The sequence below is a fragment of the Anser anser genome (genome assembly GCF_964211835.1).
Source record: "Anser anser genome assembly, chromosome: 2".
NCBI classification, from domain to species: Eukaryota; Metazoa; Chordata; class Aves; order Anseriformes; family Anatidae; genus Anser; species Anser anser.
Window position 1 is genome coordinate 131,873,037 of NC_139721.1, and position 24,087 is coordinate 131,897,123.

General features: G+C 36.9%; 1 long non-coding RNA gene across 4 annotated transcripts in view; it reads left to right on the plus strand.

Annotated features, from left to right (window-relative positions):
- The first annotated feature begins 4,017 nt into the window (after window positions 1-4,017).
- Window positions 4,018-24,087, plus strand: part of LOC310894696 — a 28,764-nt gene continuing 8,694 nt past the window's right edge. For 2 of the 4 annotated variants that reach the window (XR_014580097.1, XR_014580098.1), the window contains exons 1-4: window positions 4,018-6,223; window positions 13,436-13,510; window positions 14,300-14,490; window positions 18,794-18,887. This is a non-coding gene — a long non-coding RNA (uncharacterized lncRNA). Of the gene's footprint in view, window positions 6,224-8,808; window positions 8,853-13,435; window positions 13,511-14,299; window positions 14,491-18,793; window positions 19,600-24,087 lie in introns of those variants that run through there. The other 2 variants (XR_014580099.1, XR_014580100.1) reach the window with 2 other exon arrangements.

Sequence of the window (24,087 nt, forward strand, 5' to 3'; positions counted from 1 at the left end):
GGAATGAAGCCTGATGTGCTGCATATTTTTAAAGAGTTAACAAACTGACATATGTTTATACTTACTACTGATAATCTTTCTTTGGAAAACGTGTCTAGCTTCTTAAATGTAAAAAATTGGCATCCTATATGACATAAATTGAATTTGAAAATGGCATTTGATAAATATAAATATATGTATATATATATCCTACTGGTTGTATATGATCGCTTTATTATGTTTGATAAGAATGAAAAGCCCAAAGATTTGACAGTCCCAGAGCCTGGCATGTAAAAATGAAATTCCTGAATGTAAATTAGACAGATTAAACTATCCTTTAAAAGACCCTTGAAGGAGAAAAGTATGTATTTAAAATCCAATAAAATTCAGACCTCCTTCAAATGGCTTAAAATGAGGTCCAGAATGCTTACTAAGTAGGAAATCTACTGTTTTTGATTTAATAAAAAATGTTATAGTCTAATGTAAAAAAAATCCTGTCACTGTATTCACCTTGCAGAAAAAATATGAAACCATATGGAGAAGCATATTTCCACAAATGTATTCCAATTCAGGACAAAGTAACTGTAAGTTCTATTTAGTAATCAGACAATGGCAAATTGCTTGAATTTCTCTATAAGTATTAAAAGAAAATAATTTCAAATAGTGTATGATACCTCCTAAGCAATGCATTGAAAATAATGTGCTTTTGGTAGAAATTCTGAATGGATGTCTTAATAATTTTGTATAAGGTAGAGGTGTCATAAGTAGAGATGAAGTATTTTTATGTTATTAAGTTGCATATATTATTGGCTCTGTGGGTTAAAAAAAAAAAGGCACAAAAGAGCCTTTGTTATACTCTCTGTAGAGCTATTTATACATTGTGACTTACTGTGTCCAAGGACTGCTTCCTGCTTCCGTTAAAAAGTAGTCCCTCCAAATAAAATAAAAGCCATAAACCCTGGCATTACTCAAGTCCTGTCTATTGAAACAACAACAAAAAATCACACATGATTTTGCATTGCCTATATAGAATATGCTCTCTTGAGTTTACTTAAATACAGTTCCAGATGAAGCATACTGTGAAAGTGATGCCTTCCATACCTAAAGCAGCAGAAAGACTTTTTTGTTGTTGTTACTTTAAAAATAATGATGGGCCAAGCCATCAGGTGCATCTACAGGGTATAGCTGAAGCTGGGGAGGAATGCAGCAGTTCCAGTCACTGTATAGACCATAAGGTCTCTAGGCAGCTACTACTCTTTTTTTTCCTGGGCTTGAACTTTTCTTGGGGTGAGACTTGACGCATGCTTTGGTTTTACTAAAGGACTAATGCAATAGTACAGTATTAATGATATCTGTCTCTGCACATCTGTTGTCCTTCTCCCCATCCCCATGATCAATCAAAGCAGCTTAGGTAGGTGGTGCAATTTAAAACAATACTTGTCCTCTAAAATTGTGCAACCAATTCTCGCTGCCTAATACTTGTTCTGTCAGACCACTTCTGTTTTCTCCTCTGTGCCTTCAATATCTTTCAGTCTGACATGTGACAGTTTTTCCATGTGCCTGACAAAGTACTTGAAAGGTACTTTGTGAAAGGAGGAAATTGTGTCCCAGACGGGCAGACCTAGTGGAGGCTAAGTTGTAGCTGGGGGTTTTCATTTACTGGGCTTAGGGCATGGTGTGGAGCATTGCCCTTTTCTCTTTCTCTTTAAATGCCATGTGCCCAATGCTGTGCCCCTCCCAGGTGGGCATGGAGGGCCATGGAGGAAGAAGCATTGTACTGTGCTGTGCAATGTGGCCTCACTTGCAGGGACATGCAGAGGAGGAACCAATGCCCAAGTCCCACTGACTGCTCAGACTTGACAGACCTATCTGTTTTTAGGTAGCCTTGGAAACATCTTTGACCTGTGTGGCCAGGAGCAATAAAGCTGGCTACACTGGCTAAACCTTTTCTTCATGAAAAGGTGACCTCCCACCAGATGCCCTCATCTGGACAGGATAAGGGTCAGGATCAGGCTATGCATTGCTCTGCCTGCACTCCCAGGTACTAACTGTAAATCCCTCCATGGTTAATTCATCACAATCATCTCTTTTCCAACTGCTGTAAGGCAGCAGCTCTTTCCCTCATATTTGGATATTTGGATGTGCTCACTAGTGAGTTTCATTTCAATTTAGTGACATTTTTAAAGATTATATGCCAGGTTCCCCGAATAGTTCTAGGGAGAATAATTTTTCTTATCTTAATCATGTTGGGCAATAACCCTACTCTAGAAAGATATGAGAAAAATCTCCTCCTTACTTACAAAAACTAGTGCTCAGAATTAGCACAAATAAGAATTCCTAAAAAGTCAAATTTAGGAAAGTTTCTCTGAAAATTTTCAGTATAGTGTAAAAATCTTTTGTATGATTCCAACTAACTTTTATTGTAGTTTTCTTATTAGATAGAAGGAAATTCCATTGTCCTACAGTTCCCAATCTTGCTGCCCATCTTGGGAAGTTTTAAATTCGATAGGATAAATGTATGTTTCCTCTCTGTATATCACCAAATAAAGAAAGAATTTGCTGCCTCATCTGTATTTCTGTACATTTTTTCCCAATATACTCAATTTGGCATTTGATTTTTCTGTCTGTCATTCTGTAGTGTGCCACATGGTACTGATTCACTTTTTCCATGTGAGGAATAATCTTAGTAGACAACAATTATTGGTGTGAATGGCAACAAAGTGAAAATGTGAACCATTTAACTGCATCCAACCTTTGTGTACCTACAGGAACATATGGGTCTTTGTCCCAAGAACACCTTCAAGTCTCTCATTTTAAAAGTATTAATAACATTTTTGGAATAATTTTCATGGAATTAGTATTGTTGTGTTTTGAAGTTAAATCAGAATTTAGCACAATCTCTGAAGAGCCTTGATTCTTTTACACACAATTTTGTACCATGGAAAACAGATTCCATTTAACGAAAACCTACCATTGACATTGAAATGCCCCACTGATATTTAAAGAAATTACTTCAGTAAGGAGAAGGGAAAAATGATTCTGGTTATATTTATATTCTCTACTTTTTAATGACAGCTTCTAATACTGTTCCCATGCTTAAATAACAAAGCAAACTTAAACTTTAATTTTCATCACAATATTTTATTCACAGATTTTTTTTACCCATTTTAGGAAGATAATAATACACATACACAGACTTATTTCAAGTCAGCAGTAGGGTTTACACAATCAAAAGTTCTGGTGAGTCTTGACAAATTAAGCTAGATACTGTGCAAGTTTCCTGAGCAGGATGTAAGGAATAATTCAAAGAGTGCTCTATTCAGATCTACTATTTTTGCAGTCAAACTTTACAATTATTATGTAGCAAGTTATTTTTTAAAATTATATGGAAATAGCTTTTATTCATGCTCTTATGCATAAATACTGAAGCTCCTGGTTATTTTTTCCTTGTCAAGTTGAGCTCCCAATAATGTGAATGGAAGTTCAGCTTTAGTAACGATAGAGTAATAAAAACTGGATCCGGATCTCAAGATTTGGCACATGGACACTAGATCTATTAAGTCATCTTGTCCATACTCCTGCCAATGCAGAATTGTTCCCTTCAGCATAATCTCCAGTGCCTTATTCAGTCCAATTTTAAATGACTTGGGTGAAGCGGTTTCCATTACTTCATTTGGTTGAAGTATTACTTATTCCACAGACTAATATAATGCTTTTCAAGCTGCTTCATTCTCATGGATCACTTCCCAATCCCAACATTTCCCCCAGACATACGAGTATGAGTAAGGGTAAGGAAAATGTGTGTAGAGTATAAAGGCCAAAAGGAAAAAGTGGCACAAAGTCCTTCCCCTCACTCCATTTTTTTATAATGTCTTTCTCCTTGCTTCATATTTCTAATGTCTGCCTCTTCACTCTTGCCAGTGAGACTTGGACCAAACATCCTGAGAAACTGATCCACTGTGAATTTTTCCCCATTTTTCTGTATGTGAATCATTCCAAAACAGTCTGTGAGGTTCCACACCCCTCCCCCCCCGCCTTACTCCCTCTATTCTCTATTATATCTTATGTTTATTTTCCTCTGTATTTTATTTATTTTTAGTAAGCCACTGATTTTGCAACTTAATGCTGACTCTTTATTACTCATCGCATGCCACTTACCACTAAAGAAATTATTCTGATTAGAAGGAAATTTTTATAGAGGCTCCAAGGAGTGTATTTTTTGCAGGTGAATGTGTGTTTAATAAAAATGACATTTTACAAATTATCAGGTATTTAAAAAACAAAAACAATTGGAATAGTAGACAAGATTGATGCAAAAATCACTGAGAAAGTGAGCAAGTTTTTGTGGGTCCTGTTTTCTAGTGTATTGCATGTACACAGATAGCCAAGGTTTTAAATCATTTTGCGTGCAAAACAAGGTTGAAATATTTGGTGTTGTAACTGAAATTCCATGCTAAGATCTTTGTTTCACTTTTCAGCTATACACAGTAGATGTTGCAAGAACAAAGTCTGAATTTGGCTCTTATTGAGATGTAGAAATTCAACAGCAGGAAATAATCTTCCTTGAAAGAAACCCCTATTTCCGTCCTCTTTTTTTTTTTTTTATTTTTTATATATCCTTTAGTAGCTGATCACTTAAAACAGGTGCTGTAATTCATGATTGGACATTAAACATTTACGATGGATGGTGTCTGTGTTTAGAGACAACTTTATGTACCAGTGCTTGTAAGACACTTCCTCTCAGGAATCAAATGGAAATAAAATCATATAACACTCTGGCAGATTATAGATTCAAATATTACAGCTGCTTGAATTATTCATTGGAATTCAATTAGTTAATTTTCATATATGTAATTATTCAGAAATGAAACTTGATCCCTATGAAAATGTTCTTTATACAGAAATGGTCAATAAAAGCAGTCAAAAAAGGATGCCACATGGGCACAAACATGCCTGAGTCTCATATGCTACTCATACTGCCCAGCTTTCTCAGCTGTGACACCTAGAATGGAAACATCTAGAAGAAGATGCAATTTGTTTAAGAGGTGGAGCATGCCAAGGCAAGGCTGGCCAAGCTGGGAAGAAAGTGAGGGTAGGGTGCTGAGGCAATGGTGAGAAGTGGTGCTTGCACACCAAAAAGCCTTACTGCCTGCTGCCTTGTATGACTAATTCAGGTTCTCAGACAGAAATCAGTGCTATGAACTACTAACAGTTACCATCCCCGTGAGTCTGCTCCAAGCAGAACAACTAGTGTCACAGGGATGTATTCACTTTTACTGGTTTACAAGTAATTTTCTTTACTGAGATGTCCATATTTGCCTCCAGAAAAGATAGCATCTGTGACTTCAGCTATGTAGATGAGTGTCCCCATTCAGTCCAGACCACACTGTAATAACTGCAATCAGACACTATTTTAATGACATGGTGACCTTTTAGAGAAATCCATCTATAAGCAGTGATTGGATGTCCTACATAACTGACCCATGGCGTGGTTGCATCCACATGGCTGTGCAGCCCTTTTCCCTGCTCATATGCATCTGCACATATTTCTGTGTTTTGATGATTGCACACTGGTAAAAAGCTACCTGTTTTGAGGAGCTTGTAATGCAGAGAAAAATCAAACATTTCCAAGGTAAAGACACACATGAATTTTGAAAGGCTTCCTGCACCATATAGACTTTCTTTCACTGCTGCAAAGTGTCTGTGGAAGAAGGCAAGCCATTTACGCTGCGTTTACTGCACTCCCACGCTCCTGTGCAAATAGAAGAGTTTGCCTTTCCCCTTTCAGCTGTGGTCAGCTATGCTCTGTTGCAGGAATTCTTAAGATCAATAGTGTGGACTCCAAAAGGAGTCAGTCAGTTCCCTCCAAAAGTCACCTTTCTGTGTGTTGAGCCTGTACTAATGTACGTATTTCTCTGCAGGGCTTTTGGCTTACTTCAGTGCTGTTTTCATGTGATCTTGCTATCACTTTGGTTTGCTGGCAGAGTGAGCTTGTTTGTACCTGAAGAGTATCTTGCAGAGACAGAACTGTAGTGAAATGCTTTGATAGCTGGACACGTTTTGGCTGCTAGGCCCAGCCTCTGCTGGTTGTCGTAACACTTTGAGTAGCTGAGTCCTTCCAGCTGATAGTGATAGTTTCAGCTGTCACATTAAACCTGCAGTAACTCCTTTGGGTGCAACAGGTGTAGCTTCAACTGCCAGCAGCTGGACATATTTGACTTTCCTCCTCCAGAAGACTGCATAGGTGAGCACCTATCTTTCTTGTCCTTACTCTGGGTAGATAAAGTTTATATGACTATAAAATATCTAGAATGGAGAACAAAAATCAGCTTAGATTCAAATGCTTTGTCTGGAATATAAAAGAACTTTTATAATGAACCATGAAGAGAACTAGATATATTGAGCAAGTTCTCTAGTAGTGAACCTAGTGCCAAATATTTAAAGTTTCTTTAACACATTTTTTTTCTTTTAATTTAAGTTAGATATTTAAGAAGGTCCTTTACATTTTAGTCCCAATACTCATAGGAGACAGACAGAACATCCACAAACCCATTTTTTTTTTCCCCAACACATAATATAAATGATCTGCTATTCTAAGGACAAAAAGCTATGAAACAAAAATGGGATATCACCCAAGAAAAAATTTGAGAAGCAAATAGAACCTGGAAAAGAGAGAACACAGGAAAACAAGACACAATACAGAAGGTATCTCATGTAGGAAACATTACATCCCCCTTCTGAAGACAGATATCGTCAAACCTGCTATTATCAAAACAAAAGCTTCTTTGACCATAATTGGTCATAAAGACATTGGGTCCTTTTCAGGCTAGCCCTGTGTTAAGCTGATGTCTGGGTTATTCTGACTTTTTCATCAAAACAGATCACACCAGTGGGAAGTTTGTTCAAAAAATAAAATCAATTATATACTGTTAGGGCCTCCCAAGATCCCACTCCCTGGGAGAGTAAGCATATGGGAGGAAGGGTGGGGGGCTGGACAACAGCCAGATCTGTCCCCATACTGGTGTACTACCATCAGAATATGGATTTGGTTAAACATGCTTTCGGAGCAAAACTCACATAGAGGGCTTTTTAAAGTCCCAAGTCATTTAAAGGTCCAGAAGACAAACCCTTAGCTGTAAAGCACATTCCTATCTACTCTGAAATTACTCAGGGTATTGCCATGGCCTGTGTTCATTCTAGACATTAGATATGCACTTACCTGTCCCTGAACCAGGGTGAATAAAGACAAGCTTTCAAGCATTATTACCTAGGGTGTAATTAAATGCTATCCTCAGCTGAAGGAACACAATACATTCACAGGACATTCACTTCCCATGGTCTAGCTTGCTAACAACTGTTGACTGATATCTAGTAGCACAGGCAGAGAGGCTGGCAGGTTTTCACAGATAACTAAAAGAAATATGGTATGGTATACAGTATGGTTTTCATCTGATTAGATACAGAGTAGTTACTGCTTTATTTTTCTAATTTTTTTTCTATATAATTTGTGTAAGTATAGAAAACATAAGCCAGGCCAACTTACAAGAATATTTTTAGAGGCCTTTAAGAAATAACCCAAAACAACCCAAACCAAACCAAAACTAACAACAACCTCCTGAGTGTATTCATACTGAGATCTGGAATGCTGTAAAATCACTATGCAGAGCTCTGGCAGGAAGCCCACTGCTGAGCAATGTACTGCAAAGGAGCTGAATATGTTGCTTTGTGTTTGCTTCACGAAGTTCTAGAGTACTTTGCAACATTCTTTGTCATGATGCACAAACTGAAGACCCAAAATATACAAAGGAGGGTAGAAAACTGCAGCAGACAAAAAAAAAAAAAGGCATTTATGAACTCTGTGGAAGTCTCCTTGGAGCTCAAGAGTCTTAGAATTCTCCTTTTCACTAAAGGAAAATTAGACTTCTTTGGACCAAAAATATGGAAGTCATCCTTACCTCATTGTGTTCTCTAGAATATGCAGACCTGAACTTCAGGAAAGTTTTTTAAACATCCTGCTCCAGATGACAGCGAATCTGAGTGACTCTTAAAAGCTATGGAGGTTATACAATGCATTTATTTGCCTTACTACCCTGAAAGAAGCAATGTACTTCAGTGAAGCATTTGCTTTCACCTAAGTCCAGCTATGTCATTTATGGCCACTGTGCTTTTGGCTTGCTATTGAGGTTGCTGCGCTATGGGCAGGAGGTTTAGAGAACAAACAGGAACCTTTGTTTCCCTTCATTTATGGAAAAGAAAACAAGGCAGAAGGAGGAATGCTGAGCAGCTGCCTGAAAGCTGCTTTGTTTCAGCTTCATTGCTACATGATGCCTGAATTATTTTTTGATAAAGTATTTTGTATATTGGAAGAAAGCATAGAACTACAGTAATAAGCATTTCTATTTAGAATTTATGCTGTCTATTGACTAGAGACAATAAGGCAAATTCTAGTAAGCAGATGCTGTGCTCTTTGAAAAAGGGCACTGAAATCTGATACAGTACCTAATAGTGGAATTAACAGCAAATATGATAAGGCAAATGCACTGTTGTCAAACTCTGCTTAACAGCTATTTCATCATGCAGAGAGCAAAGAAATCATGACAGTACAACACAGTGGCAGCATGAGTATCTGTCTCATTTAACGTCATGCTATTGTTGTCAGTTGGGAGAGCAGTTACTCAGTTTGGTGCTCTCCACTGAATATCCAGGATCATTTGAAGTCGGTGGAAATGTGAGTGCTTGTAGTGTCTGTTTTTTACATTGTAGTGTTCTGCAACCTTAAAAACAGATGTCTGAAATAGTTTATTGTGCTTTTCCTCAAATATTATACAGCACCGGTATGTGCAGAGCACAAAGGATTACCTCAGCAGCATTGTGTAAGTCTTTGTCTGTAGTTTATAGTCTCTGTGATGTATTGTACGTAAATCTTTTTATGGGACTGGGAAGGGATGGTAGCCTAAGTAAAATTAAACACTGTACTATGCAAAAGTTTTAGAGTTCTCCTGCTCTGTAAATGGACACACTGAAGACACAAAAATAGAAAGACTTTGGAAATAGTTTTCATCAAATAATTTTGACCCATGGAAGCATTTTACACTAGACCACATAAGAAGATGTTGGTTTTGGTGCTGGCAATAAAAGGACTAATTTTCCCAAGGGATAGAATAAACATTCTCTCCATTATCTCACATTTTGAAATTTAAATGGGGAAAGCTTAGATACTTTTATCTTCTTTTCTCATAGTTCCTACATCACTTTCTTCCGTGAAAGACAGTGAAAGTTAGAGTACCAAGGTGGCTACAGTTCAAAAAGCACTAGATGTTTCCAAGAGAAATCAGTGACCTATTATAATGTTTTGTTCAGGCATCTGTACCATCGTTCAGTATGATACATACTTGTCTTCATGCCTGAAGAATTGTGCCAACAGTAAGCCCTTATAGTGGATAAGGAAGCATGCTATTTCTCTATAGAAAAATGCTGATCCAATCTGTCTAATTTACAGCTTGATTTAATGGTCAGATCCCTGGTGGAGATTATCAAAGTATTGTAATAACATGGAACCAATCATTATATAAACCAGGCTGTGGCTGCTTACATTTAAAACCACTGAACACCAGGACATGATGGAAATCGGGTGCTAAGGACAAGATTTGCAATGATGTAGACAGCACATCTGAAAATCACAGCAAAGGAGCTACACAAGGGTTATTTGAAAGACATTGGAGATCATGAAGCAGAAATCCATGGACTCATTCCCTTGGTTTCTTTTTTTCCTAGAAGAATACCTTTACTGGTAGCTGGGGAGTCATACAGCTGTTTGGTCTCCTGCTGTCATCTGATGAATCTCATGCTGATACATCTTTAAATGAAGAGATAGAAATACACAGAGTTTCTTTAGCTGGTCCGCTTGCTAAAAGATAGAATACATAATTTGGAGGTATAACAGATTAGGAAAACATTTTTCACGAGGTGTCCTGTGCTTTGGGAACAACATAAACATTGAACTATATACAAAATAATAAATTTTCTTTCCAATAAAGATGGCCTTGGCTCTGTGCCTTGTGAGGAGTTCAGTCTTGTGCCAAATTTATGTATTTTAGAGAGCAATGATAGGCTGAAGTGGCACAGTGAGGTCTAGGTACAAACAGATCTTGTGTGGCTTAGCTCTGTGAAGATGGCAGCATTCTGAGAGAGGCACAGTAACAAAATCAGGAGTGTATAAAACTTTCCTGTTGAAGCTGTAGGTGTCTAAGTTCTTCTTAAATTTATGTAATATATCATAGGCTAAATTCAGTAAAAGATTAGGGGATTTCTTGCATGGAACTGAGCCACATGAATCCTGAAGACTGTCTCTTCCATAGTGACATCTAACCCTAAAACTGCGTAAATTCAAGTGGCCTCTCACTGTAGACTATAAGTTTCCTGTGTGGCTAGAGTTTTGGTTGTCTGTATAGCTATAGATGCCTAACTCTGAGCTGGTAGGTACGCGTCTTCCTCCAAAGCCTGATTAGAAGTATCAAAGAATACATTCCTGTCTTATCTCTTCTGAAAGGCTCAGCATGATACTGCTGAAAGCATGGTACTATAGAAACCTATTGCTTAGATCACTCTCCCACAGGGAAGCACTATACTCAACTCACCTGAAGGGTTTTATTGCTGCTCACCATATTATAGGCTCATCTGTATGGCAGTATTTGCTCTTGTCTTGTCTTTGTCTTATTCTATTCAGTGCAGTGAAAGAAGCTATAAGCATTATTGCCTCACTAGCTAAAGGCTGCCATTTGTCACTCTTTCCCTGAATATATCTAATTTTTCTATCTGAAAACTTTGCCTCAGGCAATCCAGAAATCCTAGACATGCATTTTGTGTGTGTATATCAAATCTACCTCACATGCACAAATCAGCTGTTCAGGGCAAATACAATAAGTTCAAAGCTTCGTGGAGGCATCTGGCCTACTGTGCATGTGGTATACACATTTCCTGCATGGAAAAGGCAAGGCAGCAGACTCTTGTACATGCAATAAATGTATGGGTGCATGCAAATACTTCTGTCTAGGTTAGCAACCCTCTGTTCCAGGCTCATGATCCCACAGGCCCAGAGCTGTCACTCTGTTACCAAAACTCCAGAGAGAGTGAAAATGTTCATGTCAGTGAGTTCCTTCTTGGCCAGGACTGGGTGAGCTCTACACAAACGACGTTTCCTGTACCAATCTAAAGAGCCCAGTGCCTACATGGGATCTGGCCCTAGATGACTACCTGCATTTTCAGACACTTATTTGTAAATATCTCTGAAAAACTAGTCTCAGCTCCTTTACAAGCTATGATGAAATCCCAGACTACGTAAAGTCTTAAGGCAAAGTGGTTTGACTTGCAGTAATACCAGTAATGAGAGATGGAGTCCATTGCATAAAATCACTAGAAGATCATACCAGTGTTATTTAAGTGTTTTAACAGAGAATTAGGTTTCAAATTTCAGACATCAGAAGTTTGATGTTGTGGTCACAGTTTGTATGCGTACTGAAGAACTTGTGGGTAAAACACTGAATAGAAACTCCTTTTTTTTATTATTATTATTTTTTTATTTATCCCTTACCCTGTCTCAGAGTTCGTTTCATTAGAGCAGTGCAAAATGTTCACAATGAAACACCAGACCACACAAAAGTCAGGTGGTGTGGAGTTTTGTTACAAACTAGTAACGCAAACCATATTTATCAAAAGATTTGCTTAGCATTGTGGAACTCCTGAATGACCTGAACTCAATTTTAAGCATATATGGTGTGTGGCTTTGGATAAGAATCATGCAAAATTCATAGCTTTGCAATGTTTTGATGTGAGGTGCGAATAAACACCAGGTGAAGCACAGCAATTTCAATTGAGTTTCAATTTGATCAGGATCTGATCCTCACCCAGTGTTAATCGGTGTAGCTCCATTGAAGTCAATATTTTGCTCAATTGTAGAGCTACACCAATTGACTCTAGCTGAGGAACTGATTGAAATTTTCAGTTTGCTCAAACCTGAAAGTCAAAGACTAACTCACTGGGTGTGAAACTATTTGGATCAAAATGAAAGAAAATGTTTGGACAAATGCTTGTGAAGTAAAAGTAGTTCTATATTTTGCAGCTGTAAGGTCGCAGCCCTGAAATATATATTCCTAATGATATAACCATAAGTTAAATCCATCATTACTTTTTTTTTCTTTTCTTTCTAACCAATAAAATGACTTTTGCTAAATCTACCTTGTGATATAAGTTTAAAAGGAAAAAAGGTATTTCTACTCAAGTCCTATAATAATCCCAAATCAAACAGAAGTTTTAGAGATGGGTAGGAAAACTTATGACCTTGAGTGCAAAGGGATGCCTAAGAAACCTGTATTTTCTTTTTCAGTACTTATATATTTAATATATAACTGAAAAGACAGCAAAAGCAGGCATGCAAGTTCTCCATAGGATTGCAAAGATAATCCTAAAAATAACGCTTTCCAAGGCAGCCCTGCAGAAAATTCAGATGTGATATCTTTAACTCTCATTTTGGTTCTGCTTTCTTTGTTTATTGTTTCCTTTCAAACGATTCCATCTTTCAGAGGATGACTTGCCACTGACTTGCCTTTTTCCTTGAACATATTAAATAAGAGAAAATAGAGGGCTAGTATTGCAACAAGCCATATGTCTGAAACATTGCTGGTGTTTTTCAGAGAAGCAGAAGGGTGACGTTGTGTACCTGTTATTAGTGATCAGTATGGCTTCACTGGCTGCAACCACACTCACAAGTCAAGGCAATGTTCCTGGATGCTGGGGTTTGATCAACTGTACTATGAAATTGCTACATCGACCCCAGCATGGCTTTAATTTGGGCCGCTTAGTAGCACTGGACAGTGGACAGTTTCTGAGTACGGTGCAGGAGTTGGCATGCACCAGTGACCATTTCCAAATGGTACGTTACATGCAGTCTTGTACTTGGAGGGTGAGAGAATTTAATAGTATGGTCTTGGGCCAGGACAAGCCTGTTCACAGCAGCCAGGATTGACATGCCTAATTTACTAGTGTAGGTACACCCATTCTGTCTCATTCTTGGCCTGTCAGCTATCTTACATATTTAATTTTTTCTCTTCTTTTTTGATTCTTATGTTTGGTTTAGACTTATTTTATTTATCTAACAACTTCTGGTCACCACATGGCATAAACAATGTCAGTTCACGTGTGTTCTCTGTGTTCGTTGCACTTGTTAGTAAGACAAATCTTGGAAAAAAAAAAAAAGAAAAAAAAAGAAAATTCTTCTCAGTTTAATAGAAAAGAGACTAGAGTTCCTTGCCTTCATGTGGTCTAATTCATGATAGTAAGTATAGGTGATTTTACAGTGCACTGTAAAAGAAAAAGAAAAATGAAGGTGGATTTCCAGTAAGAAGACAATCTTAAGATAATCTTTTTTTTTTTTTTTTTTTTCTTTTTTCCCTTTGGCAAGTGAGTGAAAATTGAAAGAACAATGAGGAAGTCTACTTGTCTCAGTGGAACAAGTGAAAACTCTGGATTGACACTGGTAAAACACTTTCTCAATTAGATTGCAGGGCATTGTTAATGTTTACATTCCTTTTCCCTTTCTTTAGGTATAAAAGTATTTAAGGTCTTGTATGCTGAATCTCTAACAATTTCTGATGTCATCACTTTTGCTTATTAATGAGAAATAAGAGGGAGCAAGTAGACAAGTATCGAAGATTTAATAGGAACTGTGAAAAAAATACCCAAAACTTCCCACAAATTTTGAAATCTGAACTGTCTTGATTTTATAAATGACTTGCGAAGAACTACTTTTTATTTTCTAAAATAAACAACTTTCAGCATTTACCAAAAATGTTCTGTTTTATGGCAAAAGAATGAGGGGGGGCATTTCACTAGAATGACTTTCCATGAGCATATTACATTTGGTCACTTTTCATTGGAAAAATTATAGTCAACTCTTTCCAAAGACAGCTTTGGTTACAAAATCAGGAAGATCCTGAGATAGATACAGTCTGTGCAGTGAGAAATATTATTTAAACCAAGTGCAAAGAACATATTCAAAGATATGAGCTAGATTTTGGTGTGGGATCATTTTCAGGTGTAGGAGAACGGCTTCTATTTTGCCTCTATCTGAGAAAGCATTAGTAAAAAGTAATGAGCTCCCTTTTCTCCCTGTTTACTAATGCTGTTTTTCTCTGGAGAAACTTATACTACTTGTCATGGTTGTTAAGCCATTGCAGGTTAGATAAACAAGTCTGAATGTTGTAAGTATGAGAAAGAAATCTACTGTGGGAATGGGAAACCTCAAGCTCATCTCTTTTTCCCCAAGTGGGTGAATGATGGAGAGCAGGATCCTGCAGAGAGGACTGGAATTAAAGAGTGAGCTTTAAAGAGTGAGAAGACTGTGGAGAAGAATCCCACAAGACATCCCATTAGAACAGAATCCATTGGAGAGGAGGGATGATCCAGTGGTCGATGAAAGGTCTAGGCTGAGAGCTGGGAGTTCTACAGCAGCCCAAGGTAGTTCTTGAAAGGTTGGATGCTTGCCTGTCTGACTGTTTGGGGTGAGGTTGAAGCCCCAGACCTGCCGAGTTCTGTGTGCAGCTCTGTGCTGTTTTGTGAGTTGGGACTTGGAGTTCTGACTTAATGCCAAGTGCCTGTATGCATTGCACCTACTGAAATATTTGGGGTATTGTCAGGCATTGTAAACTTATTCTTGGGGTGTGATCATGCAGAGCTATTCTTGCTAGCATTCCATACAAAAATATCATTTTAAGAGGTGTTGTGAAAAAGATCACTAGCTGAAAATTTAATTTCCTGCCCAAATGGATGAAGCCTGCAAGGTAAAATAAATGTATTTAAAGAAATCAGCTATCTAAATCAGTCTATTTCAAAAATAGTTTACTGTTGTCAATAAGGCAGAATCTTGTGAATCTACACACTTCATAATTTGCACATAAGGTTGGCAGTTTTTCCCCCACTTTTTGGCAATGATTTAATAGCAGAGAGCTGTAGCAAGGGCTCATATTACTAGGATTATGTTCTATTACACAATATACTGCAGCTTATTTACAGAAGAACCTCATTAATTTGCATTAATATGAACACACCCACTGTAAATTACTGATTATTATTATTGTTATCATTATTATTTAATGCACAGCAAGGATCGCATTTCAAACCAGCACCCTGAACAAGTAGCAATGTGGTATGACACTGAAAGTGGGAAAGGGACCAGATGTAAGAATTCTTCCTTTTAGATCCAGATGAGGACATTTGCTTCCATGCTATTGGATCAGTAGTCAGGAGACCTGTATTCTGCTCCTGAATCAGGAACTGATTTGCTGTGTGACTAAGTAACACTTAATCTTTCTTTTTCAGTTCAGCAACAGTCTGTGAAATGATGATAAGATTTTGATGCCTTTGATATCCTCTGCTTTAAGGTCTTGTGTACAGTTTGTATGAGGTAGCATTATATGCTCATAAACCACTTTGGTTTTAAATCACTGGAAAGTGGAGTGGCTTAAAATGTCTTTGTATGAGACTGAGAATTTGGTCCTTGTATCTGAAAGGCTATCTAGAAGGAATTTGAGACCAGCTCCAAGTTATGTCATATAGAAAGCAGTTGTCTTTGGTTTAAAAAAAAAAAAAGAAAAAAAGAAAAAAAAAGTGGTTCTTGAATGCACAGTCAGTTGGGAAGCATTTTTGTTTATCTGGACAATCATTAAGAATAGGAAAGAACAAAACTTAGCCATATGTTATATTCCCTAATGTTAATGAGGAGATGATATTTACTCCATCTAAAAAGGTGTTGCCGGCTAATTACACAATTAAAATTTTGTCTTGGCATTATTTGAGCTCGTACAGCAAATCTGACCTTGCTTTATATAGGATTTTAAACCGGATTACTATGAAGTAGAGAGAAATTAATTAAAAGATGGCAGGTTTCCAATTTTCAGTTGATGACCTGCTGCTGCTTGTTGCAGTCCCTAGGGTGAGTGGAGCAATCCGATACTCCACTACGGGATGTACAGAATGTTCTGTGGTGTTCAAGTCAGGCGTTCTATGGAAACTTAGCAGGATCCTGCATCCTCATTGCTTTTCATGCACTCTAGCAGGGGAGAGCTGCCAGAAAGCCAAACCAAACATTTTTATGGGTTTCCTCAGGCCTACCTCCACATCTTTTTGAAAAATTAAAGCACACAATCATGGGTGGGTCTGTTGAAGTAAGCAGGCACTATTATTCCAGGTTTTCAAGGTTGTTTTCAGTATGTGGATCTAGTCAATTAAGGAAGAACACGTCTAAACTCTCTTCTGAAATTTCACATGAAAAATCCCAGCCCAGGGAGTGTTTCTAAATGCTGTTCAGCAACTGCAACAAGAAATTAGAAATGCTAGGGATTTTGCTAGAAGCATTAGTATCACAGAAACTTAACAGTTTAGTTTTACTGATGAAACAATTTCATGTGAAAAGGTCCAGTAACAACCTTCTGTTCCCTGTTTCCCTCCCACTGTTTGAATTTATAATATACTTAGAACAATGTCAGATTTTTTTGTACTCATGGTTAGATAAGAGCATAAATCCTATGACTTAAGTGTTGTCTGTGGTAGCTTGGAGTTCAGTGCAGGTTAGCCACCGAAATATTTGCCCAAAGTTTCAGATTAAGTTTTCAGTCCACACTCTGCTCTGCTGTGGCTATATGTTTATCATTCATAGACCAGCTAGCTGCAGCTTGCACACACATCCTCAAACAAGTTTTAAATCATACTTCTTGGCTGCCATGTCTTTAACCCCTGCATAGCAATGCCAAGCAGTAAGCTTCTTCTCTGATGCAATTTTATTGCATTCCTTCTGCATCCTCATCTTTGATCAGGAAAGATCGTACTGGCTGGGTAGGAAGTTAGTCCATGTTGTATATTTAGTTCATGTTATAGAAATTAGACCTCAGTATTTCAAGACCTGTGCATACCTAAGCGCAATTAAAGGGATTTTATTTCTATACCCATTTAAGAGATTAAACAGTAAATGCCAATTGTGCCAAAATGTTTTTCTAGTACAAACTCTGCAGGAGCCAAAAAATACAAGGCATCTTCAGCCAGAGGCATTGCCAAGTGCAAGCATTTAAAATAAAGCTGTAATGTGATTGGGTTGCATGGCACCATTTAATCTGAGGACAAATTTGCAGAATTTCCTGGCTAAAAGCCCTGAGCTACATAGTTCTGCATGACACAAATTTCTGAAATTGATCCATGCTGGGAAATGAAACCCTATTATTTTGGGAGGTGAATGAGTAGGGAAGATTCCTATTGCCTTTGTACCTAAATACATTTTGTACTTAAATTTTACATGGCTCCCCAACATTTTTGATGAAACTTAGCATTTACACACTTACTGTCTCATACTGTGCTTTCCAAATGCTTATCCTCTTTTGATTTTTGAGTTGTGAACGTCCCTAAATGATATGAATCATAACTGCAATTCACTTGCATATATTAGTTCAAGAAGGGTCTCAAGCCTCAGAACTTATACAGTAGACAATCAGAGAGGGGAATAAACTGATTTCTATTTTGTTTCTGCATTGGTAGGAGGGGAGACAGATCAATCTTGTTCTGAAGTCAGGCTCCTTCAAATATGCGTTATACTATGGGCTGAGCTCTGCCCATGTGAATACTTTAGAGCCCTCAGTTCACAACTACCTAGAGGCTCCTGGAACTGTTAAAGTCTCATTTTGTTCCTTCAAAGTGGAAAAAGGAGCCTGGCCCAAATTAAGCTCGGTGTGCTGTTCCCAAAGCATACCAAGCTTTATGGGACTTCAAGCACAGTATTTCAAACTCTTAATTCTGAAGTATAGGGAAAAGCAATCGCCACTATATTATGCCTCTTTTTCTAAACAATCCAGTATGTTTTCTTTTTGTGTAAATGTGATGCAGCTGGTTCTAGTGCCATATTTACAGTAAATATCCTTTTTGGTAAACTAAGGTCTTATTGAGGCAGTGCAATAATAATGTGTTAAAAGATTTAATCTGCTTTTTGAACAGCTACTAAACATGCATTTTTTGAATGAATGAATGATCTGAGCATGTAGAACAAAATCCTAGCAATGCAAAGGATCAGAAATGAGCTGATATTTGTATTTTTAATTCACCATTTATGAAAGAAAGAAAGAATTGTTAGTCTTGAAGGAAATCTGACTTTTCCTGAATTTAGCAAAATAAGGTCTAAGGGCCATTCTCGATGAATTCCTTCAGGGGTTCAAATGAAAATATGGAACTTTAAGTCAGAACCTATCGCTTAAATTTAATGAATTAATTAGACACAGAAAAAATGTTAAGATGGGACAGCCCAAGTATGGAATAAGAATTACTTTATTCCTTTCTTCAACAGTGTTAAGAATTGACTTGTGTTATGTTTTCTAACATTGAAGCAGTCTGTTTTAAACATCGTTTTACTCTGGTTGCTTTGTTCTGCATCTTTTTGGATTAAACAATATTCCTCAGTAAATAGTCTCTTTTCTTCAAAAAGATTTCCTGCATATATCACATCATGCAGGCATGAGTAAACTATTGGAACAAAATGTTTCTTTAGAACTATTCTGTAAGCCTGCTTAACCATAGCTATATTCATTTATACGACATAAATTTACTATAGAATGCTGTTCATCAGAGGACCTTAAGTAGAAAACTAATGTTAGCTTTAAAGGAGCCTTAGAAACCTTTTAAGTATCCCCAAAGTCTATGTATATATAAAAGTTGACCACTTAGTTCAATACTTTTTCAATTGTACCATTATGACTCTTTAATGTTGAATTCACTTTCATTTCAGACTAGTCAAGCGTGATTTTAGACACCCTGAGTTTTGGCCCTCAGATTTGAACACCTGACAAGAATTCATTTTGCCAGGCTGAAATTGCTAACAGGTAATAGACTTTTAGCTGGGTCAGAAGGGGACATGGTATCCTTTGCTGTGAAGGGTTTCATAGTTATCCAATAGGGAATGGTCAACCTGTTCATTCCTCTGCTCCTGTCTCTAATTTGCAGAAAACTTCACTGTCACAGAGAAAAAGTTGCTTTTGTAATATAGTTTGTTTCCTCAGAGAGCTAATGGGCCTCTAGAAACAAAAATTATGTCCAGATGGGCATTTATCCTTCCAAGTGAATTCATCAGACAGAAACATAGGAGTGGAAGTGTACTCCTGAGTTATCTATTCAAATTGTTTGATATAGTTACCATATATTTTCACAGTTGGTTATTATTATTTTTTTTTTTTCTGAAGAGCAGTTATGTTTTTTGTGTCTCAACTCTGAAGAACTTCCATCAGAAGGTTACTGTGCTAATGGCTAGACACTATCTTTCAGTTTCCAGTCTCAAGTAATATATGACCACTGCTTGCTGAATTATTATTTTGCCAGTACTATCTGTTGGCTTATAAATATGTATTCTGCTTTCCTGATGTTTACTTGCCCACCTCAAATTAATTTTATAATTAAATAAATTAATTATAATTGATTACAGTTGATTATAATAATTAATAATGTATTTTAAAATGAATTAAATTAATTATAATTAACAACAGCTGAACTTAGTTTCTTCTCCTATGATAAATTCTTCTGGCTATCCCAGTTTCCATCTCTACACCTTTTCTAGTGCTAAATTCATTTCTCTTGAACACCAGTTGTATACAGTATTGCCAATGAGGTCTGTCAAAGTTACACAGTAAGAATTTACTGCTCATCCTCTACTGTTGCGTTAAAAAAAGCATCACTTTGGTAGCTTGTATTCCTCCTGCAATCATCTGATAGTTCCAGAGCAGACCCTATTGAATCTTTTCAAAATGAGTTCTTAGACTTCAATACAAACTTTGTGATTCTCATCACTGAATGTGATGACATTCAGTGAATCATTTCAGTTCACAAACACCCAGTCCTCTAATGTATGACTCTTATCTTTGTGTTGGCTGCAGATTTTTTCTGCATACTTCTGTGGTCTAGAGCCAGGGCATTAATCAAAAAATTAAACAAAATCAGTTTAAGTAGCAAACCTTGTGAAACTGTTAGTAATCCCACCTTCAACCTGACTTTCTCTCTTTCAATTTTAGACACTACTTTTTCTATTTTTATGTTTTGTGCTTCATGCTAACTTATGCTTTATTTAGAGATGGCACTTTATAACTGGGCCTGAGAAGAGAATCTAGATCTGCATTATTCTCCCTGGCAGGTGTTTAGCCAATAATTGAAAAGTCCATTTAGACTTTTAATTTATTTTCAGTTCAAACAGACTTTGTCTTTTAATTATGCCTTATCTAAGCAGTCTCTTAGTTTTCACATTAGCTGCAGTAGCAGAGTTGAGGGCAGAATTCATGCTTGGCTGGTTTTGGTTTTGGAATGAGGATTTCATTGTTTTGCCCATAAATTATTTGGTTTTTGTATATTCAAAAATACTTGTTTATTTAGCACATCAAAGGAGGAAACATTCAAAACACATCTTCTAATTAAAAATTATGCTGACTCTCAATAATATAGCAATGTTTTACGTTTTGCTTTATATTTGTTTTATATTTTGATGGATAGCATAACACTCAGCTAAACTGCATGACTGAGATTACCTTGTTCTATACTGTCAGATCAGCCAAGCCCAGGATAAATTATGTTTTCTTTATTATGAATGTATTTGTGTGTATGTGTGTCTCATTGTTAAGAATGCGAGGTCACAAGTTGCTATTTCTTTTAAGGCAGAAGTCCATCAAGATCCTCATGAATGGTCATTTAATAGTTCCCCCCCTCTCCCGCACAACTTGGAATATTGGCTCTGTCACACCCATAATAAGTTTATTTTTTAATGGTTGTATGTGCCAGAGTGTACAAATGGCTAGTTGCCTTTAATAGCAGGTCTCTTATCCTGCACCACACTGAGAAAGCATTGAAATGGGGTGCAGGATCTGAATACAAAACATTCTTATTAGATCATTCTTCAGCTCTGGAATCCAGCACAGTGAGTGCTGGATTGCTCTCTTTATTTGTACCTCAGGCAGTTCAGGCTACACAAAAAGCACTGTTCTTGGCCTCATCTAAAAACAGTTATAATGGCAGAGAGAGTTCCACAGTGGAATCCCATCTACAACCAAGTTACACTTCATATGGGTCAATGTTCTCAATCCTTCAATCACATAAACCAGCCAGTGGCTCCTCTCACTGGCACAAATAATATTTCCTACCAGATCAATGAGTCTTTCAGGTTCTGAGTATTTCTGCTCACAGTTCTAAATGCACACTAGCATTTGGATTGAGGCAGCTAGATCTGAGCAGGCTCCAGGGCCCATTAAACTTCATCATCTTGAAATTCACTGGCATCGTTGCTTTAAAAAAAAAAAAAAAAAAAAAAAAAAAACCCACACACTTAAAAAATGAAGCACACATTCCACATGCACTTAGTATAACTTTCATCACTATGAGTATTTCCATATTCCAAAAATGTGAATTTATATTTGATCTGCACTTTATGAAAGAAACTATTATCTAAACTTTCCATTTTGCTTGAGTAAGTACTGTTTAATCTGTAACTTCTCAGAAGATTAATTACAAAAAGAGAAACAATAATGACAAATGGAAGGTTTTGTTTATCTAGATTGATTTAAAAATAAACAAAATTATAAGGGTGGCCAGTTACACATTAGTTTGAACTGGCACCAGAGGACACAAAAATCCCTTTTTCTGGACGGTGTCGATGTGGGTATGGTTAACCTTGGTATACCTAAGAAATTGTAGCTAAGACCAATAGACAAAGCTGAAGAATTAAATAACTGATTCACTTTTTAGAATTTTTTAGATTTTTTTACAGGGTTTGTAGCTCTTCAAAGATATTTTGCCCTTCACACAACTGATTTGGAGTTTTAAAATGAGATTACAACACTTTTCTCTCCAAAAAAGCTGTGTTTTTTATTATAATCAGGTTTAATTTGAACGTTACTGACTGAAACTTAAGAGGAGTTTTTTGGGGGTGTGATTTCCATGGATTTAGTTGCAAAGCACTTAGGTATGACTTATTCATATTATTAGTAATAATTACAATAATATTTTTACTTGCATCTTTATAATCTACACTCACCTAGAAATCTGGGGTCAGTTCTGGTCATTTTGTTAACTTTTTCCCTTGAAAACTGATTCTTAATTCTGACTCTTTGGTTTGGTTTCTTAACCTGTTTCTAATTCATGGCAGTATTTTACATCTCACCTCAAATTAGTTACCATAAGTGTTTTTTTTTTCTTTTTTTCTTTTTTTTTTTTCCTTAGTACTACAAGGCAAATGCCACTTTAGAAGAAAGGAATTGTGAAAGACTCTTAAAGGAACCTTATCAAGAACTTTAATATATATATATTTTAATGCTTTTAAAGGAAAGGAACTAATATAAGAACTTATTTTCAAGATACATTTAGAAAATAATGAAATACTGAAAATATTAATATTGCTCTTCTGTTTTGGAAACATAGCTATAATAGCTCTGAAGTAGCACATGAAAGCCTGAAGGTGAAACAGAAAATGAATCTGACTAACTCTGGGAGCCCAGCCAACCACTGATTGCAAGGAGCTTAGATCTAAAGGGGAGTTAGGTGCTGAGTGGACACACTAAACATACTGATTAGAAAAGGAAAGAATTAATAAATACAGAACATTCATAAAAGGAACCTTCAAGGCAATGGATAGTGAAAAAAGGAAAGTTCTTGGCCCAGCAGAATTCCTGGTCATTTACACATTCCAATCAGTGAAAAGATATCATACAGAAAAAAATAAAATAATAATAATAAAAAGCAACATGACTTCTAAAGCATTCTAGATATTTGCAATGTTCACAATATTCTTATTTATAAATGAGGAGGATGAAAGACATATTAAGTATAGTTTGACATCTGACCAAAGATATATCACTTTTGAATGTCAACTGATATTCTTGGATGCAAAAAAGAAATCTGAATTGGATTTCCTATGGCACAGGAACTTGGAACAACATGAAAGTCAAAGTTTTGGAACAGCAGTCAACCTAGAGATAGAAAGTGACATCAGTCTACATGAAGTGTCATAAAGAAAGCAAAAGGAAAATTAGGAGGGAGCCATTTTACATTCATGCTCCCAACAGGTACAGTTACTTTGACAAGATGAAGGAGAGTGAGACAAAAGAGAGACTAGCTGAAGCCGTCAGCCCATTTATTGACAGTGAGCCAAATCCTGAAGGTGACTCATTATGAAGACGTAAACAATTCTGGTCAGTGACTCAGTGGTGAGGAAGCTTGGCTAAGACATCTGTAGTCCATATAAAGAAAACAGGATGATGAGATTTCTCTGGGGTATGGTAAGATAAACTATGGGACAATAATATTGCACGTGCCTATGATAGTCTGTAGAAAGTTGGGAAATTCTTACCCTTTATAGCTCATGGAGGAATGTACATATCACCAACAAAGGAAGCTTTGATTGGCATTTGCCTGGGAATCTGAGAGGAGAGTTGGAAATGGATATAGTGTGAATCTTCTGAGAGTCTGTGGAGGAAGGAAGAGGGTGGGTGACGGATATCATGATGGGAGTGAATACTGCAATGCAGAGAATATTGCACAGTTAGGCCAGTTAATTTGGTAAGGATTAGAAACTACCATCTGTGTAGAAGGTCCATTTTCCTTCCAATTTAAAAACTGGCAGCACGTGTCCAGGAGGATCTCAGCAAAGCAAGATGTAGAAAGAACACAGATTTTCTAGCAGTTGCGTTTTGTAGGTTAGAATGATTTTAAATAAAAGGTGAAGATTATGCATACATATAATGCTTGTAGAAACATGGTGGACAAGAACACTGTCACTAACAAAAGCTTGGGGTCAAAAATGGAAACTTCATAGAATGATTAGAGTAGCTAGAAAGTGATCATACTGTACATTGTTTCAGTCTCCAACAAAAGAGAAAGCTGTGGGTGAGTATTTTTAGACTGGCTATAACCTTTATGAGATGCATAGAAGTGAATCTCTTCAGTTTATGATGTAGTAATGAAACACTAGGGATCAGCGACAGCAGGTAAAGCTGTCAGTGGATTCTTGTCACTATTTGTGACCCAGGAAACAAGACTCCCTTTTGATAGATG